The following is a 22,737-nucleotide window of genomic DNA, read 5'->3' on the forward strand; positions in this document are numbered from 1 at the left end:
CTCCGTGCGGAGGGGGCTGCGCGGTTCCAGGAGCAGCTCGGAGGGGCTCAGGCGGCGGCTCCGCGGAGGGGGTTGCGCGGCCCGGGAGCGCGAATCCACCAGCGCAGGCTCCGGAGCATAGGGCGCCGGGACACAGCCCAGGATCCGGCGTCCACCCGGACAGGCAGAGGCCAGAAGGGCCCAGGACCTCAAGGACGCTCCTGCCCCTGCTGAGCAGATCAGCGGCCCCGCCCCGGATCCTCCAGGCCCTGCAGACGGAGAGCTCCGGAGTTCCCGCGGGGGCTGAATCCAGGTTTCCAGAGCTGCCCCGCCACTAGGGCTGTTGCTCCTGGGGCCTCACGGGGTAAACAACCCCCACTGAGCCCTGCACCAGGCAGGGGCACAGCAGCTCCCCCAAGTGCTAACACCTGAAAATCAGCACAGCAGGCCCCTCCCCCAGAAGACCAGCTAGACGGACAATTTCCAGGGGAAGCCAAGGGACTTAAAGTACACAGAATCAGAAGATACTCCCCCGTGGTTCTTTTTTTGTTGTTGTTGTTTTTGTTTTGTTTTGTTTTGTTTTGCTTTTTGATTTGTTTCCTTCCCCCACCCCCTTTTTTCCCTTTCTTTCTTTTTCTTTCTCTTTTTCTTCTTTTTTTCGTTTTTTTCTTCCTTTTTTTTCTCTTTCTCTTTTCTTTCCTTCTTTCTCTCCTCTCTTTTTCTCCTTTTCCCAATACAACTTGCTTTTGGCCACTCTGCACTGAGCAAAATGACTAGAAGGAAAACCTCACCTCAAAAGAAAGAATCAGAAACAGTCCTCTCTCCCACAGAGTTACAAAATCTGGATTACAATTCAATGTCAGAAAGCCAGTTCAGAAGCACTATTATACAGCTACTGGTGGCTCTAGAAAAAAAGCATAAAGGACTCAAGAGACTTCATGACTGCAGAATTTAGATCCAATCAGGCAGAAATTAAAAATCAATTGAATGAGATGCAATCCAAACTAGAAGTCCTAACGACGAGGGTTAACGAGGTGGAAGAACGAGTGAGTGACATAGAAGACAAGTTGATAGCAAAGAGGGAAACTGAGGAAAAAAGAGACAAACAATTAAAAGACCATGAAGATAGATTAAGGGAAATAAACGACAGCCTGAGGAAGAAAAAATTACGTTTAATTGGTGTTCCCGAGGGCACCGAAAGGGACAGAGGGCCAGAATATGTATTTGAACAAATTCTAGCTAAAAACTTTCCTAATCTGGGAAGGGAAACAGGCATTAAGATCCAGGAAATAGAGAGATCCCCCCCTAAAATCAATAAAAACCGTTCAACACCTCGACATTTAATAGTGAAGCTTGCAAATTCCAAAGATAAAGAGAAGAACCTTAAAGCAGCAAGAGACAAGAAATCCCTGACTTTTCTGGGGAGGAGTATTAGGGTAACAGCAGACCTCTCCACAGAGACCTGGCAGGCCAGAAAGGGCTGGCAGGATATATTCAGGGTCCTAAATGAGAAGAACATGCAACCAAGAATACTTTATCCAGCAAGGATCTCATTCAAAATGGAAGGAGAGATAAAGAGCTTCCAAGACAGGCAGCAACTGAAAGAATATGTGACCTCCAAACCAGCTCTGCAAGAAATTTTAAGGGGGACTCTTAAAATTCCCCTTTAAGAAGAAGTTCAGTGGAACAATCCACAAAAACAAGGACTGAATAGATATCATGATGATACTAAACTCATATCTCTCAATAGTAACTCTGAATGTGAACGGGTTTAATGACCCCATCAAAAGGCGCAGGGTTTCAGACTGGATAAAAAAGCAGGACCCATCTATTTGCTGTCTACAAGAGACTCATTTTAGACAGAAAGACACCTACAGCCTGAAAATAAAAGGTTGGAGAACCATTTACCATTCGAATGGTCCTCAAAAGAAAGCAGGGGTAGCCATCCTTATATCAGATAAACTAAAATTTACCCCAAAGACTGTAGTGAGAGATGAAGAGGGACACTATATCATACTTAAAGGATCTATTCAACAAGAGGACTTAACAATCCTCAATATATATGCCCCGAATGTGGGAGCTGCCAAATATATAAATCAATTATTAACCAAAGTGAAGAAATACTTAGATAATAATACACTTATACTTGGTGACTTCAATCTAGCTCTTTCTATACTCGATAGGTCTTCTAAGCACAACATCTCCAAAGAAACAAGAGCTTTAAATGATACACTGGACCAGATGGATTTCACAGATATCTACAGAACTTTACATCCAAACTCAACTGAATACACATTCTTCTCAAGTGCACATGGAACTTTCTCCAGAATAGACCACATACTGGGTCACAAATCGGGTCTGAACCAATACCAAAAGATTGGGATCATCCCCTGCATATTCTCAGACCATAATGCCTTGAAATTACAACTAAATCACAACAAGAAGTTTGGAAGGACCTCAAACACGTGGAGGTTAAGGACCATCCTGCTAAAAGATGAAAGGGTCAACCAGGAAATTAAGGAAGAATTAAAAAGATTCATGGAAACTAATGAGAATGAAGATACAACTGTTCAAAATCTTTGGGATGCAGCAAAAGCAGTCCTAAGGGGGAAATACATCGCAATACAAGCATCCATTTAAAAACTGGAAAGAACTCAAATACAAAAGCTAACCTTACACATAAAGGAGCTAGAGAAAAAACAGCAAATAGATCCTACACCCAGCAGAAGAAGAGAGTTAATAAAGATTCGAGCAGAACTCAACGAAATCGAGACCAGAAGAACTGTGGAACAGATCAACAGAACCAGGAGTTGGTTCTTTGAAAGAATTAATAAGATAGATAAACCATTAGCCAGCCTTATTAAAAAGAGAAGGGAAGAGAGAGAAGACTCAAATCAATAAAATCATGAATGAGAAAGGAGAGATCACTACCAACACCAAGGAAATACAAACTATTTTAAAAACATATTATGAACAGCTATAGGCCAATAAATTAGGCAATCTAGAAGAAATGGACGCATTCCTGGAAAGCCACAAACTACCAAAACTGGAACAGGAAGAAATAGAAAACCTTAACAGGTCAATAACCAGGGAGGAAATTGAAGCAGTCATCAAAAACCTCCCAAGACACAGGAGTCGAGGGCCAGATGGCTTCCCAGGGGAATTCTATCAAACGTTTAAAGAAGAAACCATACCTATTCTCCTAAAGCTGTTTGGAAAGATAGAAAGAGATGGAGTACTTCCAAATTCGTTCTATGAGGCCAGCATCACCTTAATTCCAAAACCAGACAAAGACCCCACCAAAAAGGAGAATTACAGACCAATATCCCTGATGAACATGGATGCAAAAATTCTCAACAAGATACTGGCCAATAGAATCCAACAGTTCATTAAGAAAATTATTCACCATGACCAAGTAGGATTTATCCCTGGGACACAAGGCTGGTTCAACACACATAAAACAATCAATGTGATTCATCATATCAGCAAGAGAAAAACCAAGAACCATATGAACCTCTCTTTAGATGCAGAGAAAGCATTTGACAAAATACAGCATCCGTTTCTGATCAAAACTCTTCAGAGTGTAGGGATAGAGGGAACATTCCTCAACATCTTAAAAGCCATCTACGAAAAGCCCACAGCAAATATCATTCTCAATGGGGAAGCACTGGGAGCCTTTCCCCTAAGATCAGGAACAAGACAGGGATGTCCACTCTCACCACTGCTATTCAACATAGTACTGGAAGTCCTAGCCTCAGCAATCAGACAACAAAAAGACATTAAAGGCATTCAAATTGGCAAAGAAGAAGTCAAACTCTCCCTCTTCGCCGATGACATGATACTCTACATAGAAAACCCAAAAGTCTCCACCCCAAGATTGCTAGAACTCATACAGCAATTCGGTAGCGTGGCAGGATACAAAATCAATGCCCAGAAATCAGTGGCATTTCTATACACTAACAATGAAACTGAAGAAAGAGAAATTAAGGAGTCAATCCCATTTACAATTGCACCCAAAATCATAAGATACCTAGGAATAAACCTAACCAAAGATGTAAAGGATCTATACCCTCAAAACTATAGAACACTTCTGAAAGAAATTAAGGAAGACACAAAGAGATGGAAAAATATTCCATGCTCATGGATTGGCAGAATTAATATTGTGAAAATGTCAATGTTACCCAGGGCAATATACACGTTTAATGCAATCCCTATCAAAATACCATGGACTTTCTTCAGAGAGTTAGAACAAATTATTTTAAGATTTGTGTGGAATCAGAAAAGACCCCGAATAGCCAGGGGAATTTTAAAAAAGAAAACCATATCTGGGGGCATCACAATGCCAGATTTCAGGTTGTACTACAAAGCTGTGGTCATCAAGGCAGTGTGGTACTGGCACAAAAACAGACACATAGATCAATGGAACACAATAGAGAACCCAGAAGTGGACCCTGAGCCTTATGGTCAACTAATATTCGATAAAGGAGGAAAGACTATCCATTGGAAGAAAGACAGTCTCTTCAATAAATGGTGCTGGGAAAATTGGACATCCACATGCACAAGAATGAAACTAGACCACTCTCTTGCCCCATACACAAAGATAAACTCAAAATGGATGAGAGATCTAAATGTGAGACAAGATTCCATCAAAATCCTAGAGGAGAACACAGGCAACACCCTTTTTGAACTCGGCCACAGTAACTTCTTGCAAGATACATCCACGAAGACAAAAGAAACAAAAGCAAAAATGAACTATTGGGACTTCATCAAGATAAGAAGCTTTTGCACAGCAAAGGATACAGTCAACAAAACTAAAAGACAACCTACAGAATGGGAGAAGAGATTTGCAAATGACCTATCAGATAAAGGGCTAGTTTCCAAGATCTATAAAGAACTTATTAAACTCAACACCAAAGAAACCAACAATCCAATCATGAAATGGGCAAAAGACATGAACAGAAATCTCACAGAGGAAGACATAGACATGGCCAACATGCATATGAGAAAATGCTCCGCATCACTTGCCATCAGGGAAATACAAATCAAAACCACAATGAGATACCACCTCACACCAGTGAGAATGGGGCAAATTAACAAGGCAGGAAACCACAAATGTTGGAGAGGATGCGGAGAAAAGGGAACCCTCTTACACTGTTGGTGGGAATGTGAACTGGTGCAGCCACTCTGGAAAACTGTGTGGAGGTTCCTCAAAGAGTTAAAAATAGATCTGCCCTACGACCCAGCAACTGCACTGTTGGGGATTTACCCCAAAGATACAGATGCAATGAAATGCCAGGACACCTGCACCCCGATGTTTATAGCAGCAGTGGCCGCAATAGCCAAACTGTGGAAGGAGCCTCGGTGTCCATCGAAAGATGAATGGATAAAGAAGATGTGGTTTACGTATACAATGGAATATTACTCAGCTATTAGAAATGACAAATACCCACCATTTGCTTCAACGTGGATGGAACTGGAGGGTATTATGCTGAGTGAAGTAAGTCAGTCGGAGAAGGACAAACATTATATGTTATCATTCATTTGGGGAATATAAATAATAGTGAAAGGGAATATAAGGGAAGGGAGAAGAAATGTGTGGGAAATATCAGAAAGGGAGACAGAACGTAAAGACTGCTAACTCTGGGAAACGAACTAGGGGTGGTAGAAGGGGAGGAGGGCGGGGGGTGGGAGTGATTGGGTGACGGGCACTGGGGGTTATTCTGTATGTTGGTAAATTGAACACCAATAAAAAAACAAAACAAAACAAAACAAAACAAAACAAAACAAAACAAAACGAAAAAACCACCTTGATTTCAAATCCTTATACTCCAGAACTTGGAGAGAATATATTTCCATTGTCTTAAGCCTCGTTTGTGGAATGCCTGGGTGGTTCAGTTGGTTAGCGTCTGCTTTCAGCTCAAGTCATGATCCCAGTGTTCTGGGATGGAGCTCCACATTGGGATCTCCACTCAGAGGGGTATCTGCTTGTCCCTCTCCCTCTCCCCCTGCTTATGCTCTCTCTTGCTTGTTCTCTCTCTCCCAAATAAATAAATAAAATCTTAAAAAAAAAAAAAAGAAAAATGTCTATTTAAGTCCTTTGCCCATTTTTAAATTGGAATATTTGTTTTTTTCTAATGACTATAAGTTCTTTATATTGTATGAGTTTCTAACCTATTTTGGATATTAACCCATTATCAGATATATGATTTGCAAATATTCTTTCCCATTCTAGGTTGCCTTTCTATTTGCTGATCATTTCCTTTGTCATGTAGAAGCTTTTTGTTTGTTTGTTTGTTTGTTTTCGTATAGAAGTTTTTAAGTTTGACATAGTCCCACATATTTTATTTTTGCTTTTGTTGCCTTTGATTTTGGTGTCAAATCCAAATGCTAAGACCAATGTCAAGGAGTTTATCCCCTATGTCTTCTTTTGTAGTTTTATAGTTTCAGATCTTACACCTAAGTCTAATTCATTTCAGGTTAATTTTTGTGACTAGTGTGTGATAGGAATCTAGTTTCATTATTTTACATGTGAATATCCAACTTTAACAGCCCCATTCGTTGAAGAGACTGTCTTTTCTCCACTGAATATTATTGGCTCTCTTGTTAAATATTAGTTAACTGTATATGCACGGGTTTATTTCTAGGCTCTTGATTCTGTTCTCTTGGTCTTTGTGTCTGTCTTTATGCATTGCTATACCGTTTTGATTACAATAGCTTTAAAATATAGCTTGAAATTAGAAAGCTTAATGCCTCTTGCTTTGTTCTTCTTTCTTGGGTTTGCTTTGGATATTTGGGTTTTTTTGTAATTCCACATAAATTTTAGGATGGTTTTTTCTACTTCCATTAAAAAAATGCCATTGGAACCTTGATAGAGATTATGTTGAATCTATAAATAGCTTTCAGCAGTATGGCCATTTTAACAACCTGACTTTTCCCATCCATGAACATGGGTACCTTTCCATTTATTTGTGTTTCCTTCATTTTTTTCACCAGCGACTGTTCTTTTCAGTGTAAAGATCTTTCCCCCCTTTGGTTAAATTTATTCTCAAGTATTTTATTGTTTTTGATGCTATTGTAAATAAAATCAATTTATTTTTTTCAGATAATTTGTTGTTAATGTTTAGAAATGCTACTGATTTTTGTATATTAATTTTGTATCTTGCAAGTTTAGTGAATTTGTTGAATGGTTTTTAGTGAATTTGCTAATTGTTGCTAATGATTTTTTTTGTGGACTATAGGGAAATAAGAGACAATTTCACTTTTTCCTTTACAATTTCCATGGCTTATTTGTTTTTCTTGTATGATTGCTCTGGCAAGGACTTCCAGTACTATGTTGAATAAGAGTGATGAGAATAGGCACCTTTGTCTTGTTCCTAAACTTAGAGGAAACCTTTTAACCTTTCAACATTAAGAAGCTGCTAGCTGTGGGCTGTCATATGTAGCCTTTATTATGTCGAGGTATATTCCATCTGTACCTAATTTGTTAAGAGTTTTTTTTATCATGAATGGATGCTAAATTTTGTGAAATGCTTTTTCTGCATTTATCAAAATAATATAATTTTTTTTCTATTCTATTAATATGATGTATCACATTGATTTGCACATGTCGAATCATCCTTGCATCCCAGATATAAGTCCCATTTGATCACGGTTAACAATTTATTTTAGGTGCCACTGAATTTGGTTTGCTGGTATTTTATTGAGAAATATAGCATCTATATTCATTAGGGACATTGGTCCATAGTTTTCCTTTCTGGTAGTGTAATTTTCTGATGTTGGTATCAGGGTAATGCTAGCCTCATAAAATGAGTTTGGTAATGTTACCTCCTCTGAGTTTTTGGAAGAATTTGAGAAGGATTGATGTAAATTTTTCTCCTTTGAATGTTTGGCAAAATCCACCAGTAAAGCCACCTAGTCCTAGGATTTTCTTTACTGGGAGATTTTTGATTACTAATTCAATCTCCTGACTTATAGTTGGCCTGTTGATTTCTATTTCTTTCTGACTTAGTCTCGATAGGTTGTAGGTTTCTAAGAATTTTTTCATTTCTTCTAGGTTTCCTGGTTTGTTGGCATACGGTTGTTCATAGTAACTTCTTATAGTTCTTTGTATTTCTGTGGTATCATTTGTAATATCTCCTCTTTTGTTTATACTTTGTTGATTTGGGTCTTATTTCTTTTTGGGGGGGTATAGCTAATGGTTTGTCAATTTTATCTATTTTTTCAAGGAACCAACTCTTAGTTTTGTTTATCTTTTATATTATTTTCCTGTTCTCTATTTCATTTATTTCCACTCTAACCTTTATTATTTTCTTCCTTCTGCTAACTTTGTGCTCAGTTTGTTCTTCTTTTTTTTTAGTTCCTTGAGGTGTAGAGTTAGGTTATTTACTTGAGATCTTTTTTTCATTTTTAATGTGAGCATTTGTTGCTATGAGCTTCCCTCTTAGAACGGTTTTTGGTATACCCCATAAATTTTGGTATGGTTTGTTTTCATTTTTACTTTCATTTGTCTCAAAGTATTTTTTTGTTTCCCTTTAATTTCTTCTTTGATCTCTTCATTGTTCAGGAGAACAGTGTTTAATTTCCAAGTATTCATGAGTTTTTCAATTTCCCCCCTGCTATTTATTGATTGTTTCATACCATTGCCCTCAGAGAAGATACTTGATATGATTTCAACCTTCTTGAACTTGCTCAGACTTATTTTGTGGCCTAACATAGGATTTATTCTAGAAAATGTTTCACATGTACTTGAAAAGAATATGTATTCTGCTGTTATTGGATAGAAAGTTCTGTATATTTGTCTACAGTGTTGCTTAAATCTGCTGTTCCCATATTGATTCTCTGTCTGGATGATCTATCCATTTTTGATAGTGGGGAATTAAAGTTCCTAACTATCATTATATTTCTGTTTGTTTCTCCTTTATATATAAAATATATGTTACACAAATATATGTATGTGTATGTTTGTAAATTCTTATGTACCCAATATAGGAGTGCCTAAATATATAAAGCAAATATTAACAGATCTACAGAGAGAAATAGATAGCAATATACCTCCTTATAAAAAGCAAAATAGGAGTGCTTGGGTGACTGAGTCAGTTAAGCCTCTGGCTCTTGACTTTGGCTTAGGTCATGATCTCAGGGTCATGAGATGGAGCCCCACACCAGGTTCCATGTTCAATGTGGAGTCTGTTTGAGATTCTCTGCCTATCCCTCTGACCCTCCTCCTGCTCACACTCCCTCCCTCCCTCTCTCTCAAATAAATAAATAAAATCTTTTTAACAAAAGCAAAATATATAATATAATCTTATATGTAAATCTTATGATGTCATACATATTCATAAACATATATTAATATATACAAGGTTTGTTAATTGTTTATAAATGCATATAATTAAAAAGTATACATATTCATATATACATTATACATACATATACATTATTACCATAGTAACATATACACAAACATTATATATGAGTATTTCTTTTTTTATGATTTTATTTTTTTTATTTATTCATGAGAGACAGAGAGAGAGAGGCAGAGACACAGGCAGAGGCAGAAGCAGGCTCCATTCAGGACCCTGACATGGGACTCGATCCTGGATCTCCAGGATCCTACCCTGGGCTAATGGTGGCACTACCCGCTGAGCCACCCGAGCTGCCCAAGTATTTCTAATAATTATGTGAATTTATAATTTTTTAATATTTGTATTTTAGGAATACAAGCTGAACCCAGACATTTTTCTTTTGTATGGGCAATCACTATTTCTTTTTTTAAAAAAAGATTTATTTATTTTATTTGAGAGAAAGAGAAAGTAAGGATGAGTGAGGAGAGGGGCAAAGGGAGAAGGAGAGAGAGAATCCTCAAGCCGACTCCGCACTGAGCATGGAACTCAATGCAATGCAAAGCTCAATCCCAGGACCCTGAGATCAAGACTTGAGCTGAAATCAAGAGTTAGATGCTTATCCATCTGAGTCACCCAGGCGCCCCTCTTCTTTTTAAAATCACTATTTCTTTCATAACTAGTTACAACTGCAGAATAACAAAAACTTATTAAATAACAATTCCCTATTTTGCTTGCATATATGCACACCTTCAATAAATGTGTACCGTTTTTATAATTCTTTTTTTTCTTATTTTAAGTTTATTCTGATTATGTTGAAATGCAATCTTGTGTCTTTTGGATCTCAAAACATTTGAGCTTTGATTTTGTATATCTTTGTCTTTAAAATCATATTTTTCTCGTAATTCTTTTTTATTGTATTTTTAAAAGTAACAGTATGGAATGGATTAAAAATTTAAAAAAAATCTTTCCTTCTGGTTTTCTGCCTTCTTTTTCATTTCTTCTCACTGTACTTGCCATTTCTAAGGTCCAAGACTCTTCTGACTTCCAGAGGGGAGACTGGCTCCCTTGCTCAGTCTCCAACAGTTATATTCTGGGCTCTAGCTTCCTTTGCTGCCCTGTTCATCTGCTTTCTGTCTCCTGGAAATTTGTTAAAGTTTCTGTCTACTGATATCCCTCTTCCTTGCTCTCTTTGTGTATGAGTTCATTCTTCTTTGTGCTTCTGTGTTGTCACTTGATGGCCCTCAGGAGGGATGGGAGGTGAATACACATGTTCATTATGATCCTGAACTAGATTAGCCTGAGGTTTGAATCTTCAAAGCATATATAAATTCTTTTAACAACTACATAAAATAGGATGGTGTAACACCTCTCAAGTTGAGATACTACCCAGACAACTGAAGAATAAATTTACCAGTTCTATATGTTAAATATATAAATATTTTAAATTAAAAATTTTCATTAATGTAAGCTATCTGAATTAACTGATTTGAGAGTCACTTGGCTAATGGAGACATCACCGTTGTTCTCTTCCTCATTTGAAAGAACGACAGCCAATATTTGTAACGTTGTCTTTATACATATTTCATTCATTCAACCAGTATGTATTGAGTGCATTATGGACAGGCTGAGCATGTGACAGTGAAGAAAATGAAAATCTCATTGTTTTCACAGAGCTTTCATTTAATAAAAGGAGACTGCAGATAAGTTGAATAACTTATATAAGATTTTTCAGACAGGGAAAAGTACTACAAAGCAAGTAAAACAGGATGATGTAAGTGACTGGTAGAGGAGGTTGGTACCATTATATAAAGAAGGGAATAAGTTTATCAATTGAGAGAAATACTACCCACCATTTACAATGATTTCCATCTTATAGTGTAACCTGTAATCCCAAGGTTCAGAAACGATCTGTGACCTTTTTAGAGTATTCCTTATTGTCTTCAAAAGTTATTTGCCTCATTTATATCATATTTTGTATATAATTGTATTCCTTTGTCCTAATTAATACTATCACATCAACAGTTTTTGAAGTTATGCAGTCTTTATTGCCATTCATTTAATTACTGTATGTATAATGTACATTAATTTACAATGTAATTACTGCACATTTTAAAATGTATTTAGCCAGTCTTCTATTAAGAATTTTTTATTTACAGTCTCAATGATTAAATTTACTTCTGTAATGAACATTGTTGTGTACTTATCAAATTATTTTTAAAGAATCAAGTGCATTGTTGAAATTATTGTGTCAAAATATAAAAATGCTATTAGGGTGCTTAGAACATATCCAAACTGTACTTCAAAAGGGTTACACAAATTTATATTTCCAGAATCCATGCATGAGAGTGTCTGCTTCTTAGAAGCATTTTTTGAATAAGTTATTTCTATTTTGAAAGTTTTTAAATTTGATAGGTAAGAATGACATATTTATTATTGGCATGCTAAAGTGTTTATTTTTATGACCAATGAAATTCAACATTATTTTCCCACTGATTGCTTATGCTTAGATTTAATACAAAAGTATACATGAGCACACATTTATAGAGAGTTTTATAAAGGGTTTCAGGGGGAGAGGATTTAACAAGTTTATACATTACACTATGTTCACCACAAGTATAGATACCATCTGGCCTGTTACATAGCTATTACAATATCATTGACTGTATTCTTTATGCTCTGCTTTTTGTTCCTGTAACTTACTCATTCCATAACTGGAGTCCTATATTTTCCTCTTTCCTTCATGCATTTTGCCTAACCTCACAGCCCCCTCACATGTGGCAACCATTGCTATTAATAGTTCTGATTCTGCTTTTCATGTTTTCATTTTTTAAGAATCCATTTGTGAGTGGAATCATGCAGCATTTGTTTTTCTTATTCTTCTTACTTATTTCACTCAGCATAGTATCATCTAGGTCCATCCATGTTGTCTTAAATGGCAAGACCTCATTTTTTCATGACTGTGTAATATTCCAATGTATGGACTATTATATATGTATGTATATATATGTATATGTATGTATATGTATATGTATATGTATATGCATATATACACACACACACACACACATTTTTCCTATGCATTTGTCTATTGATGGACACTTAGCTTGCTTCCATGTCTTGGCTGTTGTAAATAATGCCACACTAAACATAGTGGTGCATGTTTCTTTTTGAGTTAGTGTTTTCATTTGCCCTGGATAAATACCCAATCACGAAATAATTGGATCATGTGATATTTCTATTTTTAACTGTTTGAGGAACCTCCATACTGTTCTTCACAGTGACTGCCATACCAATTTACATTCCCAGCAATAGGGCATGAGGGTTTCGTTTTCTCCACAACCTCGCCAATACCCACTGCTTCTTGTATTCTTCTATTTTAGCATTCTAAGAGGTGTGAGGTGATATCTCACTGTGGCCTTGATTTGCATTTCCTTGATGATGAGTGATGTTGAGCATCTTTTCATGTGTCTGTTGGCCATCTATATGTCGTCTTTGGCAAAATGTCTATTCAGGCCTTCAGCCCACTTTTTAATTTAATAATTTGGTTTTAATAATTTGGTTTTTTTTTGTAAACAGTTGTATAAGCTGTTTATATATTTGGATATGAACTCCTTATCAGATATGCATTTGCAAATATATCCTCCCATTCAGTAGATGGTCTTTCTGTTTTCTTGATGGTTTCTTTTGCTCTGAAAAAAACTCTTTATTTTGATATAGTCCCAGTATTTCACTTTTGCTTTCATTCCCCCTGCCTTAGAAGACATGTCTAGAAATATGCTGCTATAGCAAATGTCAGAGAAATTACTGCTCATGTTCTCTTCTAGGAAATTTTTTCTTGTGCCCAAGGACAGAGCGATCTATTCCCGTTACCTCAGCACTATCCTTCTCTTCTGCCATTTACAGTGTTGGGAGTGTGGTTTCCCTTTCTTGCTGTGTCTGTCTCTTTCGCTGTTCTCCTGCTATTCTCCCAATCTTTGGTTGTTCAGTAGCTGTTCAGTCGTCCCTCAGTTCTTCTTCAGGAGGAATTGTCTATTGATAGGTGTAATGTAGTGTGTTCTGTGGAAGAGGGGAGTTCAAAGTCTTCCTATGTTGCCATCTTGTATCAGAACTCTACAAAATTTGGATTTTAATTCACCTATCTCTGAATCTTAATTTTTTTTCAATTAAATACAAGTATTTGACAATGCCAGATTTCAGGTTGTACTACAAAGCTGTGGTCATCAAGGCAGTGTGGTACTGGCACAAAAACAGACACATAGATCAATGGAACAGAAGTGGACCCTCAACTTTATGGTCAACTAATATTCGATAAAGGAGGAAAGACTATCCACTGGAAGAAAGACAGTCTCTTCAATAAATGGTGCTGGGAAAATTGGACATCCACATGCAGAAGAATGAAACTAGACCACTCTCTTGCCCCATACACAAAGATAAACTCAAAATGGATGAAAGATCTAAATGTGAGACAAGATTCCATCAAAATCCTAGAGGAGAACACAGGCAACACCCTTTTTGAACTCGGCCACAGTAACTTCTCGCAAGATACATCCACGAAGGCAAAAGAAACAAAAGCAAAAATGAACTATTGGGACTTCATCAAGATAAGAAGCTTTTGCACAGCAAAGGATACAGTCAACAAAAGTAAAAGACAACCTACAGAATGGGAGAAGATATTTGCAAATGACGTATCAGATAAAGGGCTAGTTTCCAAGATCTATAAAGAACTTATTAAACTCAACACCAAAGAAACCAACAATCCAATCATGAAATGGGCAAAAGACATGAACAGAAATCTCACAGAGGAAGACATAGACATGGCCAACATGCATATGAGAAAATGCTCTGCATCACTTGCCATCAGGGAAATACAAATCAAAACCACAATGAGATACCACCTCACACCCAGTGAGAATGGGGCAAATTAACAAGGCAGGAAACCCCAAATGTTGGAGAGGATGTGGAGAAAGGGGAACCTTTTTACACTGTTGGTGGGAATGTGAACTGGTGCAGCCACTCTGGAAAACTGTGTGGAGGTTCCTCAAAGAGTTAAAAATAGATCTACCCTATGACTCAGCAATTGCACTGCTGGGGATTTACCCCAAAGGTACAGATGCAATGAAACGCTGGGACACCTGCACCCCGATGATTCTAGCAGCAATGTCCACAATAGCCAAACTGTGGAAGGAGACTCGGTGTCCATCGAAAGATGAATGGATAAAGAAGATGTGGTTTATGTATACAATGGAATATTACTCAGCCATTAGAAACGACAAATACCCACTATTTGCTTCGATGTGGATGGAACTGGAGGGTATTATGCTGAGTGAAGTAAGTCAGTCGGAGAAGGACAAACATTATATGGTCTCATTCATTTGGGGAATATAAATAATAGTGAAAGGGAATAGAGGGAAAGGGAGAAGAAATGTGTAGGAAATATCAGAAAGGGAGACAGAACATGGAAGACTGCTAACTCTGGGAAACGAACTAGGGGTGGTGGAAGGGGAGGGGCGGGAGGTGAGGGTTACTGGTTGGTGGGCACTGAAGGGGGCACTTGACAGGATGAGCACTGGGTGCTATTCTGTATGTTGGCAAATTGAACACCAATAAAAAATAAATTTATTATTAAAAAAAATAAATACGTGTTTGAGAATCTTCAAGTCAGCTGAAAAGCTTATTTATTTTATGAAATTGCCCAGTTTATTCAGCCATTCCTCTATCAATGAATAATCTCTTTGATTCTTCTTTTGCACATCCTTTTTGCAATAGTATCCTTGACACACATCCTTATGTACTGATAGCTTTATATCTAATATAGATATATTCCTAAGAGTGGGATTGCTTGTCAAATGTATGTATATTTTTAGCTTGAACAGATATTATCAGATTTCTTTCCAGAGATGCTACAATAATAATACTTGAGAATTTATTTTCTCTGCATTCCTTTTCTGCCAAAAATTATTTTGAGCAAAAATTACAAAATATTGAATTCCAACAGAACTGAATAGTGAATATACTAGTTTTTGCCCCATTATTCCCAAACTCTTCTGTGTGCTTGAACTCTTTTATAATAATTTTTAAAAATTATAATGCTATCCTTATTGTTATTTGTGTATTTTATAAAATAGAGACATTAAATAAATAATGCTTCCATTATATTTGCTGTCATTATTTCCTCTGCTTGTCTTTATTCATACTGCAGCTTTATTGAGGTACACTATACCTATAATAAAATTCAACCATTGTAACTGTATAGCTCTATGAGTTTTTATAAGTTTGTAAAGTTGCACAATCATCAGTCAAGTTTTAGAACCTTTCCATTAATCCAAAAAGTTCTCTTGTGCCTATTTGAAGCCATTTCCTGCTCCCAGCTGCAGCAGCGGGCAAGTATTGATTTGTCTTCTATAATTTTGCCTACCTAAAAACGTCACATAATGGAATCATACAGTAAAGTCTTTTGTGTCAGGCTTCTTTCACTTAACATAGTGTTTTTAAAGTTCATTCACATTCTTGCATGTATCAGCAATTCATTCTCTTCTATTACCATATCCTATTGTATTGATATACCATATATTGTTTATCCATTTACCAGTTATGAGCATTTGGGATATTTCCAAATTGGGGCTGCTATAAATAATGTTGCTATGGATAGTCACATGTACATCTTTAGACATACATTTTCATTTCTCTTGAGTAGATATTTAGGAGCAGATTGTTTAACTTATTGTGAAACTGCTAAACTGTTTTACAAAGTGACTGTATCATTTTTATGTTCCCACCAGCTATATATGAAGATCCATTCCTCTGTATCTTCAGCAACGTTTGGTTATCAGCCTTTTTGGTTATAGACATTCTAGCACGCACATGCACACACGCTCGCGTTGTGTGTGTGCATGTGTGTGAGCAGCTTTCAGGTGCTTATTTTTTATCCATAATATATTTTTGGTGAATTATCTGTTCATTTTTTTGCCTAATTTTAATTGGATTGCTTGCCTTTTTTCTGTGGAGTTATAAAGTTCTCCGTGGAGTTGAGGAATTCTTTATTTGAGCTACAAGTCTTTTCTTGGATATATGATTTGCAAATGTTTATCTCAGCTTGAGATGTGCCTTGCATTTCCTTAATGATGTGTTTTGAAAAGCCAGAGTATTTCGTTTTAATGAAACACAATTTATCAATTTTTCTTTTATTAGTTTTGTTTTGATCTCACAGCTAAAATCTCTTAGCCTGGTCTAAGACCACAGTGACTTTCAACTATGTACCTATGATTTCTTTTTGAAGTCTTATAGACTGGGATCCTTGGGTGGCGCAGCGGTTTAGCGCCTGCCTTTGGCCCAGGGCGCGATCCTGGAGACCTCGGATCGAATCCCACGTCGGGCTCCCGGTGCATGGAGCCTGCTTCTCCTTCTGCCTGTGTCTCTGCCTCTCTCTCTCTCTCTCTGTGACTATCATAAATAAATTAAAAAAAAAAAATGAAGTCTTATAGACTGAATGCTTAGCTTTTAGGTCTATTATAAATTTTTAGCTAAATAAATAAAAAATAAATAAGTAAATAAGTAAATAAATAAATAAATAAATAAATAAATAAATAAATTTTGAGCTAATATTTGTGTATGGTATGGGGTAAGGATCTCGTTTCACACATACATTTCTTTGTGAATATCCCATTGTTCTAGTGTCATTTGTTGAAAAGACCATTCTTTTATCATTGAGTTGTCATGACAACTTTGTTCAAAAGTTATTGATTACAAATTAATGGGTTTATTTATGATCTTACATTCCTGTTCCACTGATTTATGTATCTAATCTTATGCCAATAACACAGACTTGATTTTTTTTTTTACTGACTTGATTGTTACAGCTACATAGTAAGTTTTGAAATCAGATAGTGTAAGTCCTCCTACTTTATTCTTTTTTTGCAATTGATTTGCCTATTCAGTATCCTCTGCTTTTGCGTATAATTTTTGAGATCAGCTTATTAATTTCTATAGAGTAGCCAGAAAAGATTTTGGTAGAGATTACATTGAATCTATAGATCAAGGTGGGGAGAATCTTAAAAATATTGTCATCTTAAAAATGTTAAATATTAAAAATTTTCCAAGTTATGACTATGGCATATTTCTCCATTTACTTAGGTCCACTTTAATTTTCCTCATTTGTAATTTTCAGTGTATAGGTCTTGTACTTTTGTTAAATTTGCTCCTAAATATTTGATCCTTTTTGATGGTATTTTGAAAAGACTGGTTTTCTCAATTTTATTTGTATATTATTTGATGCTGTGTAGAGAGGAACAAATGTATTCTTGTATACTGATTCAGTGACCTTGTTAAACTAACTTATTAGGTCTAGTAGGTGTTTTGAAGATTCCTTAGGATTTTCATATAGTAGATCATATTGTCTGCAAGTGTTATACAGTTTTACTTCTCCATTCCCAATCTGTATGCTTTTAATTTCCCTTTTCTTACTTATTGCACTGGCCAGAACTTCAGTACAATATTAAATTGAAGTGCTGAGAGTAGAAATATCATTAACTTATTCCCATTCTTAAGGGAAAGCAGTCAGCTTTTACTATTAAGTATAATGTCAGCTGTAGGCTTTTTGTGAATGCTTTTTATCAATTTGAGGAACTGATCAAGTTTTTGAGAATGTTTATACAAGTAAATGCATGGATCTTTTACTTTGTGATTTCTAGTATAGCTTTTAAACTTGTATTTCCATGGGACGCCTGGGTGGCTCAGGGGTTGAGCATCTGCCTTCTGCCCAGGGTGTGATCCTGGAGACCCCGGATTGAGTCCCACATTGGACTCCCTGCATGGAGCCTGCTTCTCCTTCTGCCTGTGTCTCTGCCTCTCTCTCTCTCTCTCTCTCTGTATGTCTCTCATGAATAAATAAATAAAAACTTTTAAAAAATAAAAAAATAAACTTGTATTTCCTCTCTCTTTTTAAGCTTATGATTTTTTTCTTTTGTTGATTGTAACATTTATTATTTGATTTGTATGATATAATTCACCAAACATGAGCCTCAGGGTCAGATTTGGCCTGCGTCCTGTCACTTCTACCTCTAGCTTTGTGACCTTGCAGCATTTCCTTATGTAATACTGTGTAAAATGCTGTAATCAAAAAACTTACTTCACAGCATACTTGTGAAAATTAGAGAGGATCGCGTTTCATTTCATAATCTAAGTGACAGGGTCATATGGCCAGCTGGTCTATCAAATGAGGAAGTAGTCACCGAGAGCACACTCTTTGAGAAAGGGACATGTCTTGTTTTCTGAGAATCAGGTGTGGGAGTAAAGAGAGGGAGTTTAGTGAAAAAAATAATTTTAATTCATAAAATACATATATGACAGTTACTAGAATTGTATATTTATCTTTCATTCAGCTTTTAAACTAACCTTTAAAAATTAATTATAATAATTCTTGCATGATTCACCTTATTTTTCTAGGAGAAAAATCAGGTTTGTTTGTTTTTTTTTTTCAAATCATTGCTACTTAGTAATCTTTCTTATCAAATCATTGCTACTCAGTAATATTTCTTATTTTTTTAAATTTATTTTTCTGTTGACTGAAAATTCTAGAACAATGAAAATCATAATGACATCAACAGACAGCGTTTTGTTTTGTTTTGTTTTGTTTTTTAACAGTGTTTTGTTCCTGATTTTCACAGGATATTGGCTACTAGAAGGAAATACATTTCATTGTGATAGCATGCTAAAATGTATTTTCTATTCCTAGCTCTGTTTTGGTGTTTGAATTTATCCAATATCACTTGGTATGTATGTATGTATGTATTTATTTATTTATTTATTTTTAAAGATTTTATTTATTTACTCATGAGAGACCCACAGAGAGAGAGAGAGAGAGAGGCAGAGACACAGGAGAGGGAGAAGCAGGCTCCATGCAGGGAGCCGGATGTAGGACTTGATCCCGGGTCTCCAGGATCACACCCTGGGCTGAAGGCGGCGTTAAACCGCTGAGCCACCCAGGCTGCCCTCACTTGGTATTTATTAATATTTTTCTTATTTTGCCTTTGGTGTATACCATTAATTTAATATTTATCTTTCACACTGCAGCATACATTCTGTGGGATGGAGACAATGTTTATCTTATATACTCATTGCGTTGGTACTTGCTGCTTTATATTGCTAAATAAATATTATTTAAATGATGATGCATTATAATTACAAATTTCCTGATATTAAACCATCTTTCAGCTCAAATAAATTCTACTTGGCCTATTCCTTTAATATACAGTTTAAATATTTTTATAGCATTTTATTTATGATTTCTATAATTATATTCATAGGAAAGATTAATTATAGCTTAATGTCTTTGGATGAATTTTAAGTTTTAGTTTTTTGTTATTATGATTGTTCTTGCTTCATAAAATGAACTCAATAGCTTCCTTTGTTTTTTTCTGTATGTTTTAGTACAGTTTATACAGCATGTGTATAATGTATTACTGGAGAATTTAAAGGGACATACTTGTAAAGCCACACAAGACTAGAATAGTGATTTTCAAATCTAACTGCATATCAAATAACCTCATGATCCTTTCAAAAATCCCAACCCCGGGCTATACCCCTAATAAAATCAGAATCTCTCAGTTGGGACCTAGATGTCAACATTTTAAAATACAAAATAAAATGAAAGACTCAGTGTGGTTTATAAAATTTGTGCTAGCTCAAATATTTTCTGATTTTGTTCATAATTGGTCCAATTGTAAATATTAATTCATTTCTACTCTGCTTGGTACCAGCTAACTGATGGAGTCCAGCAGCCATTATCAAGGCAATAGTACCACAAGCTGGTTTTTCTGTCTGTATCTTATTTTAATCTTACACCAAACCAGTAAGGTAAAGTAGATAGTATAATCCCTACTGGGAAAGCAGATGAAATAGGCTTTGGAAGGTTAAGTGGCATAGCCTCTTAACTCCCATCATTTTGTTATTTCAATCAATAATAGAGTCTAAAGACCAAGCGATAAAACAATGGTGGACACACAAGAAAAGAAATACGAGCTCATTAACTAATCAGGAGGTCTTATTTCCAAAGAGTAAATCTGATTACATTGCTGCCTGTTTAAAGCCCTTCAATGGCTTCCTTATGCCTAAAGAGAAAAAAAATCCAAATTCCTTTGTGTGGCATAAGAGGTCCTTTGTGTGACACAAGATCTGGCCGCCCATTACCTCTCCAGCCGTATTTCTCAAAAGACTCTCTCGTGCTCCTTATACTCAGTCATGCACAGTGTTTTGAAATTCTCCAAATGCTCTGGCTTTTTTGTGCTGGTGCTGTTGCTCAAGCTATTTGCTTTTTCTGAAAGGTCCACCTTCCAAAACAGTCTTTTCCCTTCCGCTCTCTAATTCTGTTGACTAGTTTATCTTTAGAGACTGATTCAGTTCAAAGCCTACCCCCCTGAGACCCTCCTTCCTTCCTGCTTCTAGAATTCCCTATAAAACAATGACTGCCCAAAGGGCACCAACCTTTTGTTAATCATCCCACACTGTGTAGAACAAGGCCACGGTTGGTATTTAACAAAGGTTTGGCAAACTGATATTGGGGAGGGTGGCAGATCTGTCAGTTGAACCCAAGATCTTACCTGTTAAATGAGATCTCCACTGCTGCCCAGGTTCTGTCCCCTGGGGTCAGAGGGTCCTCAGTGTTCAGGGTTCTCAGGGTTATCGGGAGGCGAATGAAGCTGGTAACCACACTGCCACCAAAAAATTGCATGGGTAATTCCAGAAAGTATTCCTTTCCTCAATAGTGTTCATAAAAATTTGAGAGAAGAGAAATACGCTACACTAGGATAAACATAGGGATTTCTTCTTTTGTTGTCTGTTACATTTCTGATGAGGCAAAAGTTCAAACAAGATTGTAATAATAAAAACTCTAATTGTCTTTTCCTGTTAATAGCCATAGCAAACCAGCCTGATTGTGTGTGGCACGTGTGTATTGTGGATGTGAACAGTGTGTGCATGTGGGTTAAAGTTTGTATATGTTTCTGCACTTAGATACACACTTGCAATTCTCAAAACACCTCATGTATAATTAGGTTGTACATGTATGACCCGGCCAATGTCCCAGCTGTGCAAGAAGCCTGGGCTGCAATTTCTTCTGCATGGAGTCACGTCCTGGGATGCTCGTCTCATCCTGTTGCTGTAAGTTCTGTGGCTATGCACCTGGCTGAGAATAGGATTCATGGTGCTGAGAAAAGTGCCTGGTTCTCTGCATAAAAGGTGATGTCTGAGTGGAAGGTTGCCAAGGGAGGGTTAAAAGAAAAAAATGTGAGAATGTGCTCAGGGATCCATGTGTAAGGTGATGAACTTGTGAGCTGACACTTGGTCTCTGCAATTTCCGGTGTTTTACTGACACGCAAGATTTTCCTGCTCTTCATTCAGCCTTCTACATGTTAAGCAAAGATTTTTTTTTTTAAAGATCTAACAGGAAGTAAGGAGCCACAGTGAAACCTGAGGTGTCAACTTGGAGCTGGATAGATATTTGTCGGAGAGGAGAAGAGCTGAGAGTTGTAAGATGCTTAGAGATTTCTTATTTTCTTAGGCATGAAAAATGATGGTGACAGGTAAAGACCACACATTCCTCCCTGCTCACTACTCCCCACAATAGTCCTTCCTTCTCCAGATTTGAGAATTTGACACGTATTAGGACTTACTACCCTCTAACTGTGTTCTGTGTTTTAGTTTCCTCCGACAAGATTGTGTATTCATGAGAAATATTCAAGAAGAAATAGATGATCATGTTTTGTAGCCCAGCAAAGTACTAGGCATGTTAAAGTGCTACACTTTTAATTAATTTATTGATCAATTAATGTATTGCAGATGCTTAAAAAATTAAGTAAAGGCTATCATTTAAAGGTAAAATCAAAGTGTGAATAACTTCTCTCTTTCAGTTAATGGAGACTTTCCACAGGCATTTTTTTCTTTTTTTTTTTAAGGAATGGGGAGGCAATAGGCATGCCTCTTTCAACCGGACATTTTGCTGCCAAGAAGAGAACTTTAGAGTATAGGAAAAAACAAAATCTGAAGCCAAACAGAGCTAATATTTTTTGAGTGCTCACTTAATTTTAAAACCACAGCATTTTTCATCACTTTTTACCCTTAAAGAGAGAGAGAGAGAGAGCAAGAGCAAGGCACATCTGCTCAAAATTCAATCCAGAAATGAGATTATGAAATCAAGCTGTGTTGCACATGTGCAGTGTAGACATTCTCCGTTTGTGCACCATCCCTGCCAGTGGACACCCTCACACAGCCTGGTGTGTGTGCCCGGGGTGCCTGCACAGGGGCCAGATACACAGCTGATGAAAATCATTCCTAACTTCAGATCAGAGATGTTGGCTTCTTGCAGACTCCTGTTTTGAGCAGCTCCACTTGCATTTATAAGGAATAAGCTGTCATCAACATT

This window comes from Canis lupus, chromosome 25, assembly GCF_011100685.1.
Source record: "Canis lupus familiaris isolate Mischka breed German Shepherd chromosome 25, alternate assembly UU_Cfam_GSD_1.0, whole genome shotgun sequence".
NCBI lineage: Eukaryota > Metazoa > Chordata > Mammalia > Carnivora > Canidae > Canis > Canis lupus.